The sequence below is a fragment of the Megalopta genalis genome, chromosome 7 (assembly GCF_051020955.1).
Source record: "Megalopta genalis isolate 19385.01 chromosome 7, iyMegGena1_principal, whole genome shotgun sequence".
NCBI classification, from domain to species: domain Eukaryota; kingdom Metazoa; phylum Arthropoda; class Insecta; order Hymenoptera; family Halictidae; genus Megalopta; species Megalopta genalis.
The window spans coordinates 16,180,421-16,199,568 of NC_135019.1; the positions used below are offsets into that span (position 1 = coordinate 16,180,421).

The 19,148-nt window shown below is 49.6% G+C and overlaps 1 protein-coding gene across 3 annotated transcripts in view; it reads right to left on the bottom strand.

Annotated features, from left to right (window-relative positions):
• Sema1a (semaphorin 1a) overlaps positions 1-19,148 on the bottom strand; it is a 295,418-nt gene that overhangs the window by 51,829 nt on the left and 224,441 nt on the right. Inside the window, exon 1 of one of the 3 annotated variants that reach the window (XM_033473002.2) lies at positions 7,384-7,490. The exons of the other annotated variants lie outside the window; for them this stretch is intronic. The gene's annotated coding sequence lies outside the window, so the exon portion shown is untranslated. Of the gene's footprint in view, positions 1-7,383; positions 7,491-19,148 lie in introns of those variants that run through there. 3 annotated transcript variants of the gene reach the window in all.

Genomic DNA, 19,148 nt, shown 5'->3' on the forward strand with positions numbered 1-19,148 from the left:
TGATTTCTAGTTTCAGTCTTCGTTATAATATTGTTACGGCGAGACTTCAACTCCCCAAATCAAGTCGCTGTAATGTGAAACTGCCCTGTTGCGAACAACTCCTTAAAGAATAATAGAAGATAGGGGTTGCCACGGAATTATGTTACCAACGGACAATCGAGAAGTCGAGATCGGACCGTCGAACGATCAACATTCGACTTCTGAAAGATCTGAATTGTAATTGTATCGAATTGTGTTATAGTTTATGTTCTTTATTGTAAAAATAAAATGCCGCGACGCGAGAGAAACGGTGTAATTCGCAACAATATATTAGTCCTTATAATAGGATTTAATTCTATGCTTTAACTTCAATTAGTTAGTTTCGATCTTAATCCGAATGCTTCGATCATCGCGCAGCTTTCCGACATTTTCAATTTTACTACGTATAAATAGGCTTTAACCTGTATAATAATAAATCAAATTAAGTAGAAAATCAAATACATCGGTGTCATCTACTCGAAATCATATCCTTCTTGCTCGCTTATACTTATTGACACCCAGTAACTATAAAAACGAGCTCGAAATTTAAGGTTATATTAATATTAATTTATTTTATATTATAAAATTTAATTTAATATAAGGTTATTATATAATAATTGAATAATTATATCTCCCCTATAATATAATATAGTATAATATAATATAATATAATATAATATAATATAATATAATATAATATAATATAATATAATATAATATAATATAATATAATATAATATAATATAATATAATATAATATAATATAATATAATATAATATAATATAATATAATATAATATAATATAATATAATATAATATAATATAATATAATATAATATAATATAATATAATATAATATAATATAATATAATATAATATAATATAATATAATATAATATAATATAATATAATATAATATAATATAATATAATATAATATAATATAATATAATATAATATAATATAATATAATATAATATAATATAATACATATAATATAATATTATATTGAATAATTGTATCTCCCCTTCCCAAATAGTCCAATTTTTTTTTTGTGCGCAATCGGAGCGCGAATTAGGGAGAAATTGCTGTATTGTCTTCCTGATTGCTTTTAGAAGGAACATCTTGAATACGCTAACCACCCGTAATTAATTGCTAATCAATCACTGTACACTAAAGGATATTTTTCCGCAAACAAACAAACAAATAAATAAATAAGTCCTCCGCCGCGCTCGGCCGCGGCTCGATCGATCGTCGCGGCCGATCGCAGTTTCGAAGTCGCGTCGTCCGCGCGAAATCGCGATCGAGGCGAGGCCGAGGCGCCGTTTCGAGGCCATCCGCGGCCGCAGCCCCGACCCGCGACGGAAAACGAACGTTATCGTAGGAAAGTGTCGGCCATATTGGTGCGTGCGTGTTCGAGAGGAAGCACACCTAATCATTTGCTTGCAATTGTTCGCATCAACAAGTGGCAAGCATCGGGAGGGGCCGCGCGAGCAGCCGGATACCCGTGACTGGCTCACAAAGGGACCCGGTGTCGATACTTTGATGACGGACGAACGCACGCAACCGCGATGACGGCTGTCACGACAGCCTGCTGTTTGACCGGCGTTTTGTCGGCCAGCGGGGTCCGATCGATACCACGCCGCGGACAGAGAGAGAGAGAGAGAGAGAGAAAGAGAAAGAGAGAGAGAGAGAGAGAGAGAGAGAGAGAGTGGGAGAGAGGGAGAGAAAGTCTACCTGGAACTATTTTTCCCGTTATCAGCCGGTCATCGCTCGATCCTCGCGCGGCCCCCGGCGCGGCCGCGAATAAGATCGCGTTAGTACGCTCGAGCCCGAGGTCTCGGTAGGATTTGCTCTCGACCGGTCGTGCTCGAACTCGGGATACGCGACCGAAGGCAAACATCGAACGCCGAGAGGGAAGTTGCTGGAAATCCCCGATAAATAGTTCCGGAGTCGACGAGCGGAAGAGCTTCGCCGAGAGAAAGCGTCGGGAAACGAGGGCGAAAGAACCGAAAGGAATAAAAAAAAAAGAAAAAAGAAGAAGAGGAAGAAGAAGAAAAAAAATGGAAGGAGAGCATCTTGGTTCCGACGTTCGATTCGGGTCGTTAACCGAACGAGACGAGGTGCGACGGACGGTGTGCCAGGCAGCTGCTGCTCGATCCGCGAAAAAAACCGGCGGCGCCACGGAATACGATTCGACGGAAATTTAAATAATCGCCCGGCACTCCTTTTATTTCGCGGACGTTCGATTTGCCGCCGATATCCTTTTAGGCCGGACGCGCCACTATAGTGGCTTCCGCGGATGTCGTCTTTTAGAACGGCACGCCACTATAGTGGCTTTCACGGATGTCATTTCTCTGGACGACGCGCCACTATAGTGGCTAGCTCTAGTAGCTCGCTCGCTCATCGTTTGAACCAAATAATCGTCTTCATATGCATTGTTTCACACTTCTTTTGTCTTCGCATCGATTTACAACAGTCTACAAAAATGTGTGTCTACAAATTTGGGTGTCCCAAAAATGTCTCGCAATCCGGAAATGGCGGGTCCCTCGGATCATTTGAAGCAACTTCTTCTTTTACAAAAATCTTCTCCGAGGCACCGTTAACGAGTTATTAACGAAAAACAGTGACCAATAAGAATCGAGCACGGCTGACGCGAGGCGGCACAGGCAACCAGCGCGCGAAGCCCAGTTCCGCTCATTGGCTCGATCGCCTCGCGCCAGCCGAGCTCGCCTCTCATTGGTCACTGTTTTTCGTTAATAACTCGTTAACGGTGCCTCGGAGAAAATTTTTGTAAAGGAAAAAGTTGCTCCAAATGGCCCGAGGAACCCGCCACTTTCGGATTGCGAGACATTTTTGGGACACCCTGTATATACAGTATCAGACTCTGCCGTCGAGAGAAATAGCCTCGCGCAGAATTCAGCCGTACCTAAAAGGTTAAATCGGTCGTCGGCTCGGATATTTCACGTCCGCCCGGCCCGAGAGGGTCGTATGGTCTCGCGAGCGGGCGTCGCGTCTCGCCGCGTGTTCCGCCGGTCGAGAGAACGTCTCTGGCGGGGATTGCCCGACGCGTAAACGCGTAGAACGAGTCGATAAGTGATTCGATTAAACCGCGTGCCGGCAAACGGCAGCCAGACGCGCCACTTCATTCGGTTTAACTCGCAACGAGTACACGGAGTTCCGGTGAATAATTCTTCGCGCCGCGGGACGCCTCGCCGAAGAAGCGCCGCGACACTGTCGCGGATTATTTGCATCTCCGACATTGCGCGACGCTCGTTCCCGCTGCCTTGTCCCCCCTTCCTCGCCCCCCGTTCCTTTCGCTCGTTCGCAGCCACGGCGGTCTCCGTTTAAATCGCGCGACAAACTCGAAGCAATGTTAATTAAGTCTCGAGCGGCTGCGGCGCGCGTTTCCGGGTTCATTTTACGTCCCATCCAAACGACTTTCATAGTTTCTGGGCGCGCATTCTCTTTTCGCGGGCAGAAGAGACGTCGCGTAAACAGGGATTCGTTTCATTTCCGCGCAGTCACGAAATTACCGTGCGCGACGACGCTGACAGGTAGAGCGCGCGATCGCGGCCCGCGCGACGAGGGGGGAGGGGGGGGGGGGTTAAGCGTTCGCTAGACGCGAATTCGTGTGCTCCCACGAGAAACGTGACACGCGTCGAGATTACCTTTTAACTTTTCGAGATTCTCATTTTCCGGGTGCCGGGGGAGAAGCTCGAGTTTACCGCGACGGCTTTCTCGCTCGGAGCACCGTCGAACTCGCCTCCCTACTCACTGAAAAGTGGAATCGGGGTTATATAGGGAGTGCATATTTCCGAGACACGACGCGAGGCGCGGCGTCTCTCTCTCTCTCTCTTTCTCTCTCTCTCTCGCTCTCTCTGCTCCGCGTGATTTTTCCTCCGCCGCCGCGCCCGCGAACTTTTCACTCGGCCGATGCGAAACCGTGCCAAGCCGATACGACGAGCGACAAGCGGAAAGCGTCACCGACGCGCGCCGGCTCGCCGCCGAAATGAATCACGCGACCTCGTGCAGCAGCGGGCGAACTCGAGCGGGGAATTGCCGCGCGCCGGCTGTGTGTGTGCGCGCGCGCGCGGCACGAACCCGCGGAAAACCGTCATTGTCTCGGAGCAATCGACCGGGATCGGGGCCGCGGGGAGGGCAGAGGGCGAAGAGGCGCGAATTTCCAAAGGACCGCGATTGTCGTCGATGGTCGACGGAGCGACGACGCCGCCGCCGCTCCCGCGGTTCACCGATTGTGCGGAACAACACGAGCAAAACCGTGAAATAATTGCGAGCCGAACCGCGAAGATTGCTTTCGCCGCGGAATCGAACCCGGCAGCTATTTGTTTTTCTTAAATAAACGCGCGGCTGCGCCTCGCCTCGCCTCGCCTCGCCTCGTCGAAGCGGCCCGGGATCCGCTGGAAATTCGTTTCAGCCACCCGTCGCCGGAATTCGACGTCGTGCCATTCCCCGAATTAGTTCCGTAGCGGCGGAAAACAAATTTCAATATTTGCTAGGAAAAAATTTCAGCGCGACGCCACGCCACGCCACGCCACGCCACGCAGTATGGCACCGCACCGGTATACCGTGCGATCGATTTTCTTGTTTCCAGCGGCGCGCCGGTAAGCGAAGACCGCCGATGACGCCGGAAAACCCACAGTCGTGCGAAATCGCGACCGCGTGCGGCCTGGTTTCCCTAACCCCTTCAGCTGCGATTTCTTTTTCAACGTCGGTTACGTGCTTCTTCTTCGTCGTTAACAATCACGCGCGAGAAACTTAGAACTCGTATTTACCGTATGCCAACGTTTTTAATCCAACGATGAAAATTTGAAATTGATCAAATATTGATATCTCGGTTTAACGTTTAACCCGATTACGGTGGCCGCGGAAGCCGCGCACGACTTTAAAGATAATTCACGACCGATGTATTTTTCGACGTTTATTTTCCTCGATCATTTTATTTTTTTCACCGAAAAATGTACGCAACTCGATCCATCTAACGGCGACGGGTTATTCGATCCGCGCAGTAGATTCTATTGCATCATCTATCGACACCTATCGGCTGTTAGATTTCATTTTTAGTTGCACCGTTTCGAGTTATCGCGTTATTTTGCGAGCGGAGAATTCTTCTCTCGAGAGCATCGAGAAATTCGAGATATTTCAAATGATTAGGGAAAGTAAATTTTCAATAGGGGCAATAGATTTTCAATCATTTTCTTTCGGCTTGTAAATAATAGTGGACAATATAGGAAGAGGAGATACGATTATACGAACCTCGCGGCTCATTTTTAATGGGAAAAATGGGGTAGTTCAATGGGGAAAGTACAAAGCTTTGAAGACACTAGAAGAATTCAAAGGACATTGTTATGTTATTTTCAACTTAATATAGATAATTAAAAGAGGGAAGACATTTCCATCCAATGTGTACAGTAAATTCTCCCTAAATTAACTCCTCAACTCTCGGCTCGTTTTTATAATTACCGATTGTCGACAATTATAAAAACGAGGCGCGAAGCTTGAATAATCGCATTTCCTCTTTTTAAATTGTTCATTTTTGTCTACAAGCAGAAGGTCAATTAGGAAGAATTTACCGTATTAGATCGTCTCGTAAGTTTGTGCCGCGAATATACTAGATGAAGCAGTATTTTCAAAGTAAGACCAAGTATTTTAGCCATTGTATTCCCATGTATTCGTAATTTAGCCATGCATAATAAAGTAATACAGTAATGTCTCCTTAACTGTGTGATGCTCAGATTGTGCACAAAAATGGACAATTTGAGAAGAGGAGATACGATTATTCGAGCCTTGCAGCTGGTTTTCATAGTCGTTGACAATTCGTAACTATAAAAACGAACCGCAATCGTATCTCCTCTTCCCAAATTATAGGGATGTCCCAAAAATGTCTCGCAATACGAAAGCAGGGGATTCCTGAGGTCATTTGAAGCAACTTTTTCCTTAGCGAAAATGCAATCCGCGGCTTCGTTTACGAGTTATCGACGAAAAACAGTGACCAGTCAGAGGCGAGATCAGCTGGCGCGAGGCGGCCGAGCCAATGAGCGGAACTGGGCTTCGTGCGCTGGTTGGCTGGGCCGCCTCGCGTCAGCCGTGCTCGATTCTTATTGGTCACTGTTTTTCGTTAATAACTCGTTAACGGTGCCTCGGAGAACATTTTTGTAAAGGAAGAAGCTGCTTCGAATGATCTTTGGAACCCGCCATTTTCGGATTGCGAGACATTTTTGGGACACCATGTATGCGCACATTCGGCACATGTGCAGCGCAGACACCACACGTATTCGCCGAAAGTTCGGTTCTGTCGCGATCGGTTATGTACGAAGTTGAGTGGTGGAAACCTGTCAGCGATGGTGTAGCGTCTTGTCGATTCGTGTCGCCGATGTCGCGATTTATTCGCAGAGAATCTTCGTTCTGATCTGTGTCACGCGATGTCCGTCCATTTCAGTCGCGATCGCGGTAAACGTCTAAGACCGATCGCGCCGCGACAGCGACCGGAAACGCGAAGAAAGTCGAAACGAATTTAACGACGAACTGCCAATCTTGCTGCGGGATACCGTAGATTCTGATCGGCATCGTGCCGGATAACGGCGAGCCACGGCGCCGTGAATCCCCGGCGATTAATCGTCGCGGGATATTCGTGCGTGGCAAACAGTTCGTTGGCTCTATTGTCGTTGCCGACAGACGGTAGGCGCACGCGGCTGTGCTCTCTCGCTTGCGGATTCCGATGCTATTGGGGGAGACCTCTCCGTGAGAGCAATCGAACCGAGCCGGAGATCGACAAAAACCGGCACGTGACGACGCGGTTTCCGCGCGGACGAGTACAGCCGGAATTCGATCGGCGCGCGGCCTAACGCGATCCCGGCCCGTCTCGACCTTGGTTAAATGAAAAACCGAATTCCGACTCCGACGGAGGTCTCTCGCCGATGAGAATTTCTTTTGGAATGGCTCGTACGGCGCGCCGGATCGAACCAATTTCGAGCCGGGCTTTCCCGCTCCTCCTCGTTCCTTCCGATTTCCATCGGAGTCCGCGGCGGACGCCGACGACGGCGGCGGCTCCGTCGCGTCTTTTCCCGTCTAGACGACATCGGAAAGGAAGCCCGGGACCCGGACCGTGAATTTATCGAGCCGAGTTAAATTAGGAGCCCGGGCCCGCACGAAGAAACGAATGACCCGGGGACGAGCGATCCCGGATATAATCGCGCGTCGATTCCCGAGAAACCGAGGACGAAGATCGAGAGTTTTTCCGGACGACGACGTAGACGAGCTAGACGACGACGACGACGACGACGTCGACGACGATGACACCGGTGGAATCGGCCAACTGCGCGCACTCGTGCGGAATTAACTCACCGCATCCGGCCCCGGTGCACGTCCAGCCTGGGTCGGGTATCGTTTCTTCGAGAGTGACGGTGATTGATGAGCCGGGGGCTCGTCGCGACTCGTCTCTCTCTCTCTCTCTCTCTTTCTCTCTTTCTCGTCTCCCCGTCTCCCTCGTTTCGCTCGTCTAGCGCCAGGAAAAATAAAGCTCCCGATCGTATCCGAGGCTCGATTATCCCCGGCGACAATTTGACGTGTCGCGAGAAAAACTTGCCCGCCGATAATTGAGGTGCTGGCTCGGCGCGACGCAGCGGACACGAGGGAGCCGTCGCTGCGGGGATTTATAATAAATACGGGCGTCGTCGCAGCCGCGACGAATCAAAGGGAGAACTGCGAGGGAAAGGGAGTCAGGGGTGGAAGCGACTCGTTCGGGGGAAGAAAATCTGTCCCGCGGCTTCGTTATCGATCTACCGCGGGAGGTTAATGAGCCGAGGGGGGTGACGAAGGGAGATGGCGTCGATACGCGGAAATTTGTCACGCGTAATTGGAGACGTCTTCGTCTCATTTCTTTCTCGCAGAGCCGCGGGATCGGTCGGAGAACAACGTCGTCGGCCGTTCGAATTTCGGACGCCGATTTCTATGCGCCGCGTCGTTATCGAGGAGTCGCGTCGGTTATGTCAAACATTTGTTTCGCGTCGCGACGCGTCTCGTTCGGGGAAGAAAATCCCAGGGAGATTCCGTCTGCGGGATTGCTTTCGCGAAGCCAGCCGTCGCGCCCGGCCAAGCCGAGTCGCATCGGGAACAAAGTACACACGTCCAGGAGACTGAAAACGAATTTCATGGATTCCGAGGCGGCCGAGTTTTCGTTTATTCCCGCCGCGTATTCCCGTGCATTTCGATGCAATTTCGAGAGTGCATCGCCGTTTCTTTCCCGACAGGAAACGGCCGTCCAGAAGCTTGTCCAGAAGACGGCGAGTCTCGGATCGCGTAGGATCACTTCTCTCCCCGCGTCGTCTCTCGTCGCGTACACGCCTCGTCGTTAATTTTCAAGACGATGCACGAGCGCGAGATCCACTCGGAGACAGCGCGTATGCACTTGTGCGGATTCGAGACCACTTGGTTTGAAAGCGAGAGAGAGAGAGAGAGAGAGAGAGAGAGAGAGAGAGAGAGAGCGGGGAACGTATTCTGCTCGAAGCGGAACACGAGCACGGCTCGAGCGTGTAGACGCGTGCTCGGAGGCTCGCACACGAATAAGCCCGGTCTGGCGTCCTGGCCGCGCGTGCACGTGAGTCGCCGGTCGATAAGGCTTATCAACTCCTTAATTTGCCCGCCCCTTCTCGTACATTACCGTGCGCCGAGCGTGCATTAGCCCGCATTACTGTTTGACGCGATCGATGATGTTGGCAAGCCTATCGCCGCCGCGCCAAATGCACCGAGAGAGCCGCACGCGACTCGATCCTACGGTCTCCCGGCTGCTCCCAGTTGTTCCCGGCTCCCAGCTAGCAACTATCAACTCCCAGCTGCCAGCTCGGCTGCACCGATTTCGCGGCCATCGGTCGCGCTCCGCGCCGCTCGATGCGTCCCGCGCGCACCTGTACCGGATTCTCTATTTTTACGCTCCGCTCATCGGTTCCGAGTTCGAGCCGGTCGTTTTGCAGCGCCGCGTCGCACACACCGGTTCTTCTAGTTGGCGTGGCGCCTTGAAAGCCGTCTCTCGGCTATTTACCGCCCGGCACCTGGACGCCGATGCGCGTTCGTTTATGACGCGTAACGACGTTTGCTCGGGCTCCTCGCGAGCGCGCGACCTCCGGCGAAGCTTCTACGCGCCGTCGAAAGGAAAATCGCCGATACGAAATCTCTCCGGCTCGATCCACCTGACTCTCCTACGGGTCCCCGAGCTTTCCGTGGGTGGTCGTTCTTCTCGCCCCAAGGACGGATAACTGCGGGCGCGACGATCAATTTCCAACGCGCCGCGGAACGGACCCCGCGCGCTGGACACGGAGCCGGCCGCGCGTTGGCCCCGACGAAGCGTCGCGGTGTGTGATTTACGACGTTCGATTCAGTCGCTCGCGTCCGACGAATTTCTCCGGCGGGAGAAGAGAACATTTTTGTCGGGCATTAATCGGTCGGCCGGCCGCGGACGACGCGTCGGAGCTACGCGGAGCAACGCCGGACGATCCTGAGAGCCGATAAATTAGCGGCGAGAATTATAGGGATGTCCCAAAAATGTCTCGCAATACGAAAGCGGGGGATTCCTGAGGTCATTTGAAGCAACTTTTTCCTTAGCGAAAATGCAATCCGCGGCTTCGTTTACGAGTTATCGACGAAAAACAGTGACCAGTCAGAGGCGAGATCATTTGGCGCGAGACGGCCGAGTCAACGAGCGGAACTGGGCTGCTCCGTGCACTCGTTGGCTGGACCGCCGCGCGCCAGCCGCGCTCGCCTCTTATTGGTCCGTGTTTTTCGTTAATAACTCATAAACGAAGTTTCGGACAAAATTTTCGCGAAGGAAAAAGTTGCTTCAAATAACCTCAGGAGTCTCCCATTTCCGGATTGCGAGACATTTACGGGACACCCTGTAGTTCCGGCTGGTACTTCCGAAGGGCGAAGGCTTCGGGAACGGCTCGATAGGCGCGAGGCGATACCGCACGATCGAGAAACCATGGTATAATTCAGCAACTCTGTCGAATTAACCGATCCGCCGGATGCTCGACCGGCTGGGGACCAATAAAAACGGTACCGACCTACGACGCAGTCGTTTTACGTTCTCCGAGCGTTCCGCGAGACTATTCGTTTCAATCGGGACCGGTCTCTTCGACGTTTATTCCTCCCGAGTATCGCGTTCCACAAAATAGCCCGATTAATTAAAAATTAGACTCCGATGCTCGAGTTAAACGCAGCTCGCCACCTTTCTTCGCCTCTCGTTCTCTTTCTCTCTCTCGATCCTCGCTATGGACGAGCATACCTTTCTTCTTAGCCATAAACGTTAATTCTATAAACCGAAAATGAAGCGAGATTTTGCGTATCAATTTACAGTCAATCTTATTATAATAATATATATAATAATATATAATAATTAATATATATTGTATATATATTATACATATATTATATATTATATATTATATATTATATATTATATATTATATATTATATATAATAATTATTATAATAATATTATAATAATACTTCTCCGAGTACAGTAATGTCTCCCTAATTGTCGCCCAAATTGTGCACCAAAATGGACAATTTGCGGAAGAGGAGATACGATTGTTCGAGCCTTGTAGCTCTTTTCTTATAGTTGTTGACAATTCGTAACTATAAAAACAAATAGCAAGCCTCGAATAATCGTATCTCATCTTCCCAAATTGTCCATTTTTGTGGACAATCTGAGCGTCAATATTAAAGAGACATTACCGTACTCTGTCGTATATTAAGAGAAATTTCAAAACAATAGAAGTCCAAGAAATTCGTTTAAAGTATTCTTTTGACGACTTCATACAACAAAAACAAAAGTCGAACATCATTTCTGTGAAACTAAACAGTAGAAATTATGCTGAAATTAATGGTGTCCAACTGCGATAATACGTGAATTGAACAAAGCAAAAGATCTTTTAATTGACAATTATGTCAATTATGTCTTCCGAATGTACGTACAAATGTATGAATCGTCTGCTAAATTAGTTTTCAGTTATGGACAAGGTTCCTATTATTAGGTTGGAAACTATGAAACGGGCGTTTTTGTTTAGTCTGTGCTCAGCTGCGACTGAGCGCAGCTGTAACGCACTGTAACACTGTAACGTGCGCTCGATATTTTTATTTATAAACTTCGAAGGTTATCTTCTTACTCGTTTCGCAAAATTTGTTCGACTTTGTATCCTATTTTTATTTTATTTCTCTCTCCGCAACCAGATGGAAACGAAACACGATTTACATCAACTTTTCATGTACGACTTCAAATGGAATCAGCGCAGCTCAGGCTTCGAGAAACATTAATCACGCGTTCGTAGATGGATCCACTAATGAAAAAGGTGCTCGTTATTGCTTCCAAAAATATATGATATATATAGATTGAATATAATTATAGTATGTGAGCCGTTTATTTTGAAAGTGGCACAAGTCACTTTACCGTAATGAAAAGTGGTGATTTTTGAATGTTTATACGAAATTATTTGTACTGAGAAAAATATCAGTATCCTGAGATAACAAATACAAGTAAATCTTCTCGAAAGTTAGCATCCATACTTTTAAACGTGTTCAAACGCAAACCCTTAAATATATCGACATAAAAACAAAGTGACTTATGCCACTTTCAAAATAAACGGCTCATATATTATAATATATATATTTATATATATATATATATATATATATATATATATATATATATAATAATAATAATAATATAATTATAATATATATAAATCGAATATAATGAGAAAAATTGCGCTTTTTATTTTTTAGTTTTATTCAACGCCCGCTCCATAGTTCCCAACCAAATACATTATATACTATATTTGACGAGATATAAGAATGACACGATAGTGACACGGCAACGCGAACACGGCCCGAATTTGCCGTGCCGGGAACGGCGCGACATGATGTTTCTACCCTAAGTTCAGTCGCGTAGCGACGGCCACGCACGCAGGAAGCTCCGAATTTCGAAATTGTATCCGTGGAACGTCGACGCGTACGGAAAATGCGGAAAATAACGCAACGACGCGGGGCGGATCCTCCTGGGCCGGGAACCGAGCCCAATTAGACCGTCCATGGATGTGAATGGTGCGTGTCCCAGAGCGGCTGCTGCGAGGCCTCGTTCCACCGCGGTATTATGCAATTTGCGATACACCAGCCTGCATCCTGCGACGATGCACGATGCACGGTGCACGGCGCACGGTGCACGGTGCACCGAAACCCACATCCGTATCTCAGCTGCGCGGACCCTCGCAGTTTAGCCTGGTAATAACGACGCCGTGCCGTAACGTACACCGTGTATGTGTATGTGTGTATGCCATGGAAACGCCTATTCCGCCGGGCCGAAACGATTTAGATGGAGCGACGGGTTCGGAGGCGAAATAATTACGATTCGCGGTGTCGCGATGATCGAGGCGGCTCGGCCGTCGTCGACGCATTCGTGCGGAGGTTGCGCGGCGGTGACGACAGACGACGGTCAATTAAAATTCTCGCGGGAAGCGAGAAGGGGTCGCGGGACGTCGCGCGACGTGTCAGAAATAAAAGAAAGAGAAAGAAAGAAAGAAAGAAAGAAAGAAATCACGCGCCCCGGCGACACGAGCTAGACGGTTTGCGACGTTCGCGTCGTTCGCGACGGCTCCGACTGCTTCGAATGCCGCGAACAGAACACGACGCGACACGTACGGTTACGTAAGTGCTCGCGTATTCTCCGAGGGCGCGGATAGGGGACAATTAGACGGTCCACGGATGTCAATGGGGAGCCGTACAATGGCGAGACGTGCCGCTCGACCTTTGCACCCGAGCTCATTGTCGTATCTATTACCGGCAGCGGTGTCCTGTGTGCTCGCGACGCGACGTACGTGTGCGGAGAGAAAGAGAGGCGGAATCGCAGCCGCGTCGGCGCGCGCCGCGCGGCGCACCGAGTTCTGTTGCAGACGCGTTAAATCAACGTTGCAGCGCGAGACCGTTCTATCTGGCTCCGCGAATCCGTTTCCGCCGCGCCCTCGTCCTCCCGCCGTCCTCTCGCGTCCCTGTGCTCGCGCTCGGATCCGCGCGCATATATCTTCCGTTACGTCCTTCTAGCGAGCGAGCCCGTATCCACGCGGTGAATCGCATTTGCCGCGCCCGCTGCACACGCAAATAATCACGTTTCTCTCGATATTTGATTTGCCAGCTGTTTGCACGGCTTTGGACGTTTTATTGGCCTCGTTTAAAGATCCGTAGGTGGGATCCCACGGCTCGCGCTTCCTCTCCCCCTTCACCCGCTCCCTCTCTTCGCACCTTCTCTCTCTCTCTCTCTCTTTCTCTCTCTCGCTATCCATCCATCCATCCCTCTTTGGCTTCAGCCTCCGATACAGTTTGCCGAGCAAATCACGCGGTTTTTCGTCCCCGCGCCGCGACGACTCGTCCCAAATTTCCCGGCGCGGGAATTTTCTTGCGCGAGTACATTGATCGCGTCGCTCCGAGGCAAGCAACGTGGAACTCGGCGAAAAGCTACGAGGCGAACCGCCGGCTACGGAGCGGCGAGAGAGGCTCCCTCGCAGCTCGCGCTCGATTGCATCTGCATAGAGAGGTAATTTATCCTATGTTTCCTGGGAAGGAAGCAGACGGAGCCGCGGTGAATAGCGAATTTCTTCCGCAAGAATATATCGGCCGGCCGGGCCGGGTCGGGCCGGGCCGAGGCGAGACATTTGCATTTTATTTCGCCGGCTACGAGGACGACTCTTATTGAATTAACCTCGAATTACCAACATTTTTTTCTCTCCCCACCCTCGGCGCCTGTGACATCATCCGCTTGCCGGCACGGGGAGAGAACCGGGTGTAATCCGGGGGCGCATCTTCTGTCGCGCGATATTCCCGCTCGGCGAGCCCGCCTCGACTCGGCAGCCGCCCGCTTCCGAACGAGCCAGAAGTTTACGCGGTCGTTTCGCCTTATCGGTCGACGCTAAAACGCCCGTAAAACCCAACGAAATACAAAGCATCAAACAAATCCTTGCATCGACCCGCTCTCGAGTCCGCGATACCTCGGCGCTTCGGTGGATCGCCCTTCGATCGCGCCCCGCGTCCCGCGAGCTCTCGCCATCTTATCCCGGAAGCCGGCCCTTCTGCTCGAAAAACTTCGGTCAGCGACCGAAATGCCGGAACATTTATTCCCCGGGCTCGGCGCACGGCGAAACGAAAATTCGGCGAACTTCTCCTCGCGCTCCCCTCCACGCTTCCCCCGCGCACCGTTGTCGCCTAAATCGTGTCGCGCGCAGCAACTTAATGTCGCGCCGTTGTTCGAAGGCTCAGCCGACACACAACTTTCCCCGTATAATTAGTTACCCGGCCCATAGTTTCGAACAGAGTGACAAGCCACGCGTTCGGTCGCTCCGGAACTTTAACGGCAACAGAGGGAACATTTAATTTTGCGACCCGGTCGCGCATCGATTGCGAGGCTCGCCGGTCGTGTCCCGACCGCCCGAAGCCCTGCGATTTTCGATTTGTTAGCGCGGCGGAACCGTCGGTCCACAGACAGCCCGCAACCAGCCTCGAGCTACGAACGTATTGCGCCGCCGATATCTCGTGCGCCTTATTCGCAGAAACGAGGGACGGACGCGGCGAGGCGAGGAGTGGGGGGCGGTGGATGCGGAGCGATTCTCGGCGCCGACGGCCTACGCCGAGAGCGACCGTTGAATTTCAATTCGGGCGACATTCGAGGCTCGTGCCGTAGGTTTCGGCGCGACGGTGTACGCGACGCGAAATCTTGATCGTCGCGCAATTAGCGACCTCGGTAACCGATCCCGGCAGCGGCTGCCGACGCGACGAAGCCACCGGTATTCAGGAGCCGGAGGGGAAGGGTCGCCAAATTGATTCCGTGGCTCGGCTGTTCCCGGCGCGATTCATTAAAAACCTCGGCGCGAAGGAAGGGCACTCTGCTCGCGGTTCGTCCTCGACGAGCGGACGTTGTTGCCGTTCTCGCTGTTTGTATCTCCGACATTTTTCGTGTCTACCAGCAGCACCGTGGCTTGCGGAGACACCCGGGTTACTAACGAGTGGATTTTTTTTATGCGAAATAAAAATTGTCCGGGTTGATTATATAAGAATTTCGAGCCGGACGACAATGTCTTTTCTGTTTTGTTCGTTTTAATATGTTGTACGTGATGCAAAAATATTCTAAAAATCTTTTCATGACTTTACAATCTTCTCTTTGACGCAGCCATTTTTTCGTTGAAAATGCATAAAATTCGCTACCAGAGTTCTCGGTTATTATTAACCCCTTGCGCTACGATTTATCTGTTGGAAATCTTTGGAAGCTTTGGACGCAATTTCTCTTTTCAATGCAACGATCATATTCGAAAATTGTTTAGAAAACTAACTGGTTCGTTTGCTGTATTAACACAATGTGTGTGCAGAAGAGGTATTAATATCTTTCTAAAACATTTAATTTCTTTGCAATTCGTTGTATATTTGAAAGAATTCTTCTGCAAAATTCTAAATATCAGAATCTTATTGTCAGTTTTGCAAATATTAAATTTTTTTTAAAAAGCGGATTTTTCCCAAATTCACAGCTCCCTCCCCCCCCCGCCCCCCCAAACGTGAGTAAAACTCGATCTGTGACACGCAGATAATGTGACAACTGACCTGATAAACTTTTCGTGGGAAAAGAACAACCATTACGCTTAATTACAATGTCGAATCGTTAATTGGCAACACTCCACGACGATTCCGTGATATATTTATTTATTAACTCATTTATTTACTTATTTATTTACTTATATATTTGCTTACTTATTTATTTAGTCATTTATTTATTTACTCATTTATTTATTTATTCACTCATTTATATATTTACTTATTTATTTATTTATTGAATACATGCGAGAAGTTGAGAAGTCACCAATTAGTCATAAAATTACAAATAAGATAACCACAGTTCCTCGAATTAATATGATAAATCTCCACGGTCTATAATAACGTTGCAAACATTAAGTATTACGCCTCAGAATCTGCGTGAAAGCGTGTAGCGTACGATCGAAAAGGTCGATAGAAAAATTACATCGTAAGCAAATAGGGTAAGGTTTCAAGCACGAGTGATTCTTGTGCCGTCCTTTGGACCACTGTCCGTCGCGTCGTAACGAGGGACGCGTCGGCGGAAACCGAAAACGGGAAAAGATTCCCGGGCAGTTTGGAAAGTACATCGCAACAAGACTCGCGAAGGAATCGTCGCTTCTCGAGCGTATAACCCGACAACGGACTTTCACGGTATTTCGGACAGATCCTCTCCCGCGGAAGCCCTCGAAGAAGCCGCGTCGGAAGCAAAGTTTCTTTCGCTCGGAGAACTTTCCAATCGGCCGCGTCGGATTCGGTCGAACCCTCGAAACCTTCGAAAGCTCTGCACGGAAACAACGGAGCGGAGGGGGCGAATGTCCAGAATGCGACGAAGGAGGAAGGACGGTGAACGGAAGTCGGGCGCGGCCGAGGGACGAAAAACGAGCGACGGCTCGTCGAAAAAATTGATATTCCATCGAGGCGGTACTCTCCTACGCACGTATTCGCATTCCCGGTTTCCCTCTGCTTCCCCCGTCCTGCCATGGAGCTCGCGGTCCTGTTTCCGTGCGTACGGGTCGCACGAGCCCTCGTTACGACTCTCCTTCCGACCCTCGTTCTCGCTGTCTACTCCTCCCGCGACTACCGATCCGCCGTGTTTCACGGTTCGCAATTTGCTCGAGTCGCGTTAAAACGAGAGCCACGCGGCACGTACCGTGTCGCGTCTACTCGTGTCGCGTCGTGTCGTGTCGTGCCGCCGCGCCTCGCGTAGCGTCGCGCCGTGTCGCGCCGCCTCGCCACGCGTAGCGTTGCGTCGTGTCGTGCAGCCTCGCGTCGTATCGTGCCGCCTCGGCTCTCGCGTAGCGTCGCGTCGTGTCGTGCCGCCTCGGCTCGCGCAGCGTCGCGTCGTGTCGTGCCGCCTCGCGTCGCATCGTGTTGCCACGCATCGCGTTGTGTCGTACTGCCTCGCCTCGCCTCGCGTAGCGTCGCGTCGCGTCGCATCGCGTAGTCTCCTCCCATCTCCGACGCGTCCCCTCGAATTCGTCTCGTCGAATTCCGCGTACGCGCGTGATAATCGAAAGTTGGAGGGTCGAGGGCCCAATGAAAAATCCGTCATCCGAAATGCGGGGAGTAGAAGAAGAGGAGCCGATCGATGATGACGTTGCTAATTATTTCGCGTCGCGGTGCAGCAGCAGCAGCGGCTCGGATTACCGCCCCGAGAGTCGCGTTCGTTCGTATCCCGAGATACGAGCTCCCATCGAATTATCTCGGCCAATAAAGTCTCGCGAAAGGCGGAATATCGCGTCGCGGCGGCCAATAAATTGCGAACCATCGTTGCGGTCCATGATTCGTGGTCCCTGCGGCGAGATCGTAAAGCAGCCGACGGAAAGAAAGGCTGACTGGACGCGGCAGAACTCTGGTTTCGTCGAATTAGCACAACGACCGACGGCATTTCCGGTCCTCGACTCTCGGCGCTTGCGTCACCGTGGTCCGCGCTTTGTCGTCCAATTTAAACCGCCGCGCGAGCGCTGATACGTGTTGGGTCGCGACCGCTCCTATTCTCTCTCTGTCTCTCTCTCTCTCTCTCTCTCTCTCTCTCTCTCTCTTTCTTTCTCTCTTGGTGTCTGCTTTTTATCGGTTCCGCTCCCTCGGTCGGGAAAGACCGTTCGATCTCGGCGACGCAGCTTCTTCCCGGCCGATACGTAACGGACCTGCAAAACCCGGGATGATCCGAGGGTCGTACTTTTATCCCGAATCCCCGGCGCGGGGATAACGATCGCGGAAAACCCGTCAGCCGTGAACCCTGAATCCCAGCCGGGGCGGAGCGTGGTCGGAAAGGGAACAGGAAAAAGATAATCATCCGCATAAAAATGCATCGAACGAACGCGTAAGTGGCCCGATGCTGAATACTTAAGCGTGACCGAACCAGACCGGGTTCCGGCTGGCTGGTGGCTTCGGGGCGGAGCGCGGCGGCGAGGGGTCGAGGCGCGGAAAAGGGGGATCCCGGCGACCGTAATTTACGGCCAAGTTCGCCGTTATAAGGAAAGAGAGTGCGAAAGAAAAAAGCAGCAAAATCGATCCTCGTAAATCGTGCGGGCGACGTCAGTAACACGTGTTACAAGGCTCGTGGTATAACCGCCGCCGATTATGTAGCTCCCATTGCCTTCGCTGCAGACGCCGGCGACGTTCGAAAGATGCTGGTCGGACTTCCGGGGACCTTATCCCGTGGCATTATTCTGAACGGGTAGCCGAAAAATCGAAATTCACGATTTCGTAGATCCTCTTTGTCTCTTCTATTTCTTTATTTTAATTAGTTTCTAATAATAATATTTTTCTTATTCTTTCAGTTCGCTTACTTCACTTTTTTAACAAGTGTTAACATTAGCCGTAAGTAACATACAAATTGAATAAATAACTCGTAAATGTATCTTTACGATATGAATAATCGTAAGTTAAAAAGTTATGACCCGTCGTTTTGATAGATTCCGTAAATCTAGCGTTTAAGATGGCGAGACGCTAATTTGTTATTGTAACATTTGCAATAAGTAACATATAAATTGAATAAATAACTCGTAAATGTATCTTTACGATGCGAATAATCGTAAATTAAAAAATTAATGACCCGAATAATCAATGCATTAAGAATAATCTTAATCCATTGTACTATGATTTCTTTCACAGCTGCGTCGATTAGCACTTACTCGTCCCCAATAATTTCCCTAATAGAACGAGATAATTTTTGTTTCTCGTATGTCTACGTTTGATTTCATTTCTCTACTTTGATAACAGAAGTGTCACAATTACCTTCCATTTCTACCAACATTTTTACCTACACTCCTATTTAATAGATAATGTGTAAAGTCATTATCACGAGTCTGACTCGTTGTTATATCGCAAGGGGTTAAATGTTAACCCTTAGGGGACCAAAACTATTTATTTCCAGTTTACACACTGCCAAGTCTAGACTGTTTTTCAGACGAAGAGAAAATTTTTACTGAAAATTTTTGTATCAAATATAGAGAAGAGATATTCATTTCATTGGACCGTTAAGGGTTAATACGTATTATTCGAGGAAT